General features: G+C 40.6%; 1 protein-coding gene across 5 annotated transcripts in view; it reads right to left on the bottom strand.

The window, feature by feature from the left end:
- dlgap4b (discs, large (Drosophila) homolog-associated protein 4b) overlaps nt 1-6,740 on the bottom strand; it is a 707,978-nt gene that overhangs the window by 442,466 nt on the left and 258,772 nt on the right. The gene's annotated exons all lie outside the window — the stretch shown is intronic.

The raw sequence follows: 6,740 nt of genomic DNA on the forward strand, positions 1-6,740 counted from the left end.
ACTCAAAAAACCCTTTTTTAAAGAATAATAAAAAAAAGAAAATCAGTAGTAAACATTAATATAGTAAAAAGTAAAAGAACACATGAAAAGTATCAATTATAAGTACTATACTTAAAGGGACTATATGGAAGTTAGAATATTAAAATTACATATTTTCAATCATATATAAGCTCCACCAATCCCTGATGTGTATAATGTAAATTGACATAATTACTGCCACTGTCTCTTTAAATCTGCTCAGCCTCTGTGAAGCAGAGTATTCAGACCATTGCCTGCAGTTGTGCTTAAGCAAGATAGATGGCAGTGTTTAGTTCAAAAACTATAAACTTTTTTGTTGAAAAAAAAAACTTGATATTTGCAAATGTGACCTTTTGGTGCCCAGTAGCTCTGAGTGCAGCAGCTTTACTTTCCATTACAGCAGCCTCTATAATGATAGACTCATTAAGTCTTTTTAGCCTCAGGCAATTAGGCTATATAATGCATCCTTGAGTGGGCGGGGCTGGCCAAACCAAATGACCTATTTTAGAATTGTCTTATAATCTTTCATGAATTTCTTTCTATGCTGCCCTTTTATGTGTTTGTCTGTGAACAGCTGATGAATTGAATTTTCTTCGGGATCAATAAAGTAAATCTTATCTTAAAATGCCCCAGAATCAATCATTTGGGGTTTGTGGCAGTGCGTAGGCACCCTTAAAACGACTTATTCTGAAGCATTATAGGCCACTGTGATGGAAAATAAAGGTGCTGTGGCACACCCACCACTGGCGCACACACATACAAATATCAAGTTTTTATTTTGCAAAAAGTTTGTTAGTGCAGGTTAAAGTCCATTTTATGATGAATACTTATTTGTGTATTTAATTAAGTTTATTTGTTTCTTTGGTCAGGACAGTGCAAATTAATGAACAAGCCACTCCTACTTTTTATTTTTGCTTCACTATATTTCAGAGCCTATATCTGTACTTTTAATTCCATTATAATTTTGAAGTGCAGTAAATGTAAAATGATTCTGACAAGACTTGTTTTAGATATGGTTTAGGTCTGGTTTAGCCCTGGTTTACACTTGATTTAGTCCTGGTTTGTTAATGGTTTAGACTTGGTTTAGTCCTGTTTTGCACAATTAACATTTTCAACAGTTTGAAAAATGTTTCTGAAATACTTTTACTTTTAACTTAAAAATTAAATATGAAAGTCATTACTTTCGAATTTTTTACTTCCGTAGAATTATAACTTGAATCTTTTACTTTAACTTAAGTAAAAGTGCTGCTCCTGTATCTGCACTCTTAAATAAGAAAATTAAGTACTTCCTCGACGACTAGAGATCTTAATGCAGTCTTAATACTTCTTAGACAAAAAAGCTATTAAATTGTGACCCCCTAACTAATGATACATTTTTGAGATATCATGAAGAATCCTTCCCAGGGGACCCTTGTGATGCTTTACAGCAAGCCACTCATTCCACTCAATGACATACAGGTGCTTAGTAAGCAATTCATCTGTCTGATTTCCTCTAACGCCGGAGTCACACAGGACGCGATAGCGCCGCGAAGCGGCGCGGAACGGCGTGCGCTTCCATTCGGCGCCCATGTTAACCTATGGCGTCGGTCACACCAAGCGCGGAGCGACGCGCAGCGGCGCGGAGGGTCCGCGCGGTGCAGCGCAACGTTTCGGCGTCTGGCCTATTTCTTCCGCGCGACGCGAGCGCTCCGCGTCAATACTGGCAGGAAGTTGCGTCGAAATACATGAGAAAATCCGGTTTATTTTCAAAATAGAACCAATTTTTCACAATAAAACGCCGCGATTGACAAATGTTATCAAGTTTTTGTGTCTAAACAGACAGTAGAGATGAAAATATGCATACAATCAAAACACACAGACACGCGTACGCGAGAGCCCCCACCCCGGACACCACAGATCTCCGGAGCGGGTGTGCTGGTCTGCAGGGTTCTGGGAGGAAAAAAAGCAGGGCAGACGGGGCAGTGGGGGCACACTGGAGCGGGACACGGGGCTGCGTTTGAACGAGAGAGAGGCAGAGGAGCGTTTCTTCTGGGAAGAAACATCTGGTAATATTTTTAGTTTATTAATTGACTGACGGAAACACCTGCGTGCGTGCACACAGACACACAACAGAACAGACAGACACGCACACGCGCGCACAAGCCGATCAATGAAGTGGGCCGACTGCGGAGTTGGGGGGCGGGGTCTGTGTCGACAGGGGCAGAGACCATCTCCTTTTAGCAGAAACACTGGGAGATATCCTGGTTATTGATCATGATGGCAAAAAAGCAATAGCTCTAGCAGAAGCGCATGCCGACCGTCGCGGAAACATATCGCGTCTGGTGTGACCAATAGAGCGCCGCGCAGCGGCGCGCTCTCCGCTCCGCTGCGCGGCGCTATCGCGTCCTGTGTGACTCCGGCGTTAGTCTCCATACCTGCTCCTCAAATGTCCGCCAGGCTCGCTCAATGTGCTGGGTGTGCGCTCCAGTCTGAGGATCCACATACCACTGACTGTGGTTCACAGTGAAATGGTGGTAGCCAAGCTCTGGAAGCACGCAATAAGCTCTCCATTCATCACTTATTACTGAAGAGCCTGGTTTGACATGGTAAGCAATGAGTGGCACAAGTGCTCGACGGCCTCTTCTCTCGACAAGACGAAGAACAGGCTTTGGTCTCCTTCCTTCTTTCACTCCTAGCATCCCAAACACCCATTTCTTCTTATTCCAGGCTCCTGACATTCTTCCTCTTCCATACTGTAGAGAATGAATAAATACATAGATTTTAGACATATACAAAAGGATACAATAAGGAAACCATGGTATCCAAGCAGCTCAAACAGGAAGTCAACTTTAATTCTTTTACATGCCCAATTATAACATTTTTTATGCCACAAGTGCATTAAATTGTGAAAAGGGTTTGTTTGAAATGTTATTTGAAATTGACAGGTTTTGAGGAAAAAAAGAAAACTGAATATAAATCTAAATACATTTTAGCAAAACCAGCAGTCAAATGGGTTTTGAACAAGAACATTTGATCAGAATGATTTTTAAAAAAAAATGTCCTAAAGGCTTTATTCCATAGGACAGTTCAAGATGACAGAGGCGGAGGAGCGGAGTAACCAGAATAAAGAGCATTAAAAAGTGATTCGGTTTCGGTGCATCAGTTTGGAGGGACGCTACAATATCTATCTGGCGTAGACCCAGTCCTTGTGAAAATCTAGGAAAATAAAAGATGGCACAAGTCAATACTAGCATACGTATTTTGAACTGGAGTGGTGAACAGGAAACCTCACTTGGTAAAGTTAATATAATTGTTTATCAAAAGTAGCAGATTCCAAATTTGTGCTGTCCATTTGTAGATTTCTTATAAATTAATATAAACATTCACATCTCACAAAAATACATGGTTTCTTGTGGATGGTAAAGGTTAATATGACCTTGGCCTGATAACCTCGCCCTGTCCTAAAGCAACAAGTTACCAAATTTACACTTCTTGCAAACCTGCCCACCTCACTGTAAAGAACTTGTTGCAAACATATAACTTGTTGCAAGTATAATCATAGACTGTAAAAATAATGGACTGAGCGAGCAATGATTTCCCCCTTTGGAATTGCATTACCTCCTCCCCTCGCAAAAGTAGGCCGCCGCTTTCACTCTCAATTCCTGAAACGGATACCGCCATTTGCAAACAATCTTCAGCAATTGGTCTGAGTCATAGCTGAGTCATGGAATCTATAGGAAGTACTGTCGCCAATCAGGAGTGAGTTTATTGCAACCGTCTGCCTCTTTCCACGCCTCGACCACGAGACCGCGGGATGTAAACAGCTTCTACTTTAATAACGGCGGCTCGGGAGAATTGTACAAGTCATTGCTGAAGCCTTTGAGGGAGAACCATTCCAACATTTGATTCTGTCAGCGGTCCTTTTGGATTTACTTACATTTATTCCGTTTTGTCGAGATAAAAGGAGCATTTGGGTGACGCCGCTGGAGAACTGCGCGTGTCCCCCTCACGCGCGCAGCAGCTTGTCGGTTCTCATGTGCGGCCAGGTTAGAGTCTGATCAGATGCACGTGAGAAGCGCGTTCAGCGGTATTTAAAATAAATAACCATCCTAACAAGTGAACAGCTGGATCTTTTTTCTGTTTGAAAATACGACCAGGTCCTTTCAAGTTTGTCTCACGCTCCTCAGATGGCTGCGTCTAATACAGGCAGAAGCTGGAAAAGTGCGGCGGAGATGAAACTTTGGTTGGTGATTTTATGCGCGTATATGCAACTTATAATTTATAAGCTACAATCAAAACAGTGAAATAAAGAAAAACGAACGTTAAACAAACAAAAAAGTCCAAAGCACATAACCTCAGAGTGAAATCTATTTCTACAGAGTAAATCCTCATCTAAAAATGTCGACAGCATGCTCCTCTTGTTGTTTCAAACTGCTGCATCGGTACATTCCATAGATTAAAACAACAGTAGGACAATGATTGCTACATTGTTGAATTGTAAAGTAGGTGTTAAAAGGTCTTCAAGGACGCATTGATGAAGTCTGCTCCCATTAAAATTACATTACCCGCCATATGTCACTCAAACCCCCCAGACGTTCGACATCAGATCCACAAACGCTTATTGAGCCATCTGATTGGTCAATTTATAACTCTAATAACTTGTTATAATGGAAAAAAAATCTTTAAAAAAATTAGGATTAGAAAAAAGAAGTTAATCAGAAAGCAGCAGAGGAAGAATTATTATTCCGACATATAAAATGACTGAGAAATAACTGTCTGTTTCTCAATGGAAGTCAATGGGACTTTGGGCCTTTGCAAACCCAGTGGTACTTCCTATATGGAACACGGAAGTAGGGGGGCTTGCTCAGTCCAGTTATTCTTATACAGTCTATGAGTATAATGCATGTTTTTAAACACTTCTTCATCAAAAAAATGTCTCCACTGGAGAACAAATAGCATGAAATCTGTAAGCAAATCAGTGGCAATCATTGGTGTGTGCGAGCCCCACAGGGCACATTTTTCATTCAAGCTATATAGAAAATATTACTCAAATCTGACCTGGAGAGACTCATTGAAATTATCTCGCAATCAGATAGTATTAAATATATTGCTTTAATTGTTGGTTTCTCTTTTTTTGAGCTCCTGCCATTCACCACACCCTTCTCCAGTAAGGGTGAGAGAGGCAACACACCACCCAACACCCCCAAAACACATTATTCTCATGGTAAAAGTTATTTAAAAAATAAAATAAAATGCATACCTGTGTATAAACTGCACCCAGGAAAACAGAGATGTTTTAGAATTCTCAAAAAGGGACTTGTGCCTAATTGACTTCACTTTTTTCGTTCCTCGGAGCACAGCTCGTTGACAGATCCTAGAGAACTATTCAAAGCAGTTTAGAAGATTACCCAATTTCAGACAATCTATTCATATTAAAAGAACTACAAAATACATGTGTTTTTCTTCAAATTATAAAATTTAACCACATTGATGATTATATTTTTTTTTTTTGTAATACATAGACTGTAAGATACAGACAGCGTAAATCAGGCATTAACCTGCACAAAAAATAGTATACTGTAAAGTGTTAACTGCTAACAGAATTTCTGCAGGATTGGACAAGTCAAATTTAAGATCAACTCTAAACTTATTTTACTATATTTTGCAATGTTAGTTTCTTTCCTACAAAAAGTACCCATCGTGATATCTTATACCTGCTTGGATTAAGTCCATTTATGAGGATTTTGAGCATGTTTGGCTCATTTGACAATTATATTGCCAATGGGATAAACATTACTTTACTCTAAGTACGAGAAATGTGCTTGTACACTTAAAATACATAAGATAACACTGGAATTTAGACCAAAAAGTCAAACTTAAGAAAAATTGACTTGTTCCATTGTACTAGTTAAAATCTTATTGCAAAATTGTCCAAACTGACCCAAATCAGCATTACATTTACAGTTACAACAATGGTAATTTGACAGAAAGTGCTTCATGATGAAATCTTAAGACCAGTGCAAACATTAAGACCTATCTCATCAGACTTTTTAGGCCCTAAATTGGGACTTTAGGATTTTCAACTTTTTAAGACCCGGCAGAAACCCTGTGAAAATAGTTTGGCATGCATTAATTATATTTTAAGAGTTACAGTACCAATAACTTGACATAGCCTCAGCATCACTTTCAGTGGACTTGTCTATGGCAACATGTGCCATCTGAATAAGAAGCGCACATATTTATAAGTGCTAAAGTGAACAAATTCAAAGCCTGAAAACCGAGTGCGTCATCGTCCACTGGTGAACGTGAACGCGCAAGTCACCAAGTCACCGTATTGCGGCCCTACACTCTCTGCGTAGCTGTTCTGCTCTGCGTGTAGCGAGAGTAGAGGACTGCTGTCCTAGTGGGACGTGGCGCGCGTAAAAGGCTGTGCGTAAAAGTGGAACAAAACAATAGTTTTGGTGAAATCCGTCAGGACATTGGGCACAGAGTTCAAAACCGGGACTGTCCGGGGTAATCCTTGAGCACCGCTGGGGTGTTGCGGTGCCCAACGCGCATCATACGAGGCAAAGCGCGTACAGAGCCACGAACACCTGCAGGACATCAGACATTCGTTTGGTTCACACTCGTTTCTAGTCGGATCCTAACTTTTGTGGTATCCCAGATAGAGAAGGGATGCGATGGTGGTGCTCTTGGCCAGTTTAAGAGCGGGGCACACTTTGCCTGAAGCGGAAGAGTGGCTC

The sequence above is a fragment of the Oryzias melastigma genome, linkage group LG5 (genome assembly GCF_002922805.2).
Source record: "Oryzias melastigma strain HK-1 linkage group LG5, ASM292280v2, whole genome shotgun sequence".
Classification (NCBI taxonomy): domain Eukaryota; kingdom Metazoa; phylum Chordata; class Actinopteri; order Beloniformes; family Adrianichthyidae; genus Oryzias; species Oryzias melastigma.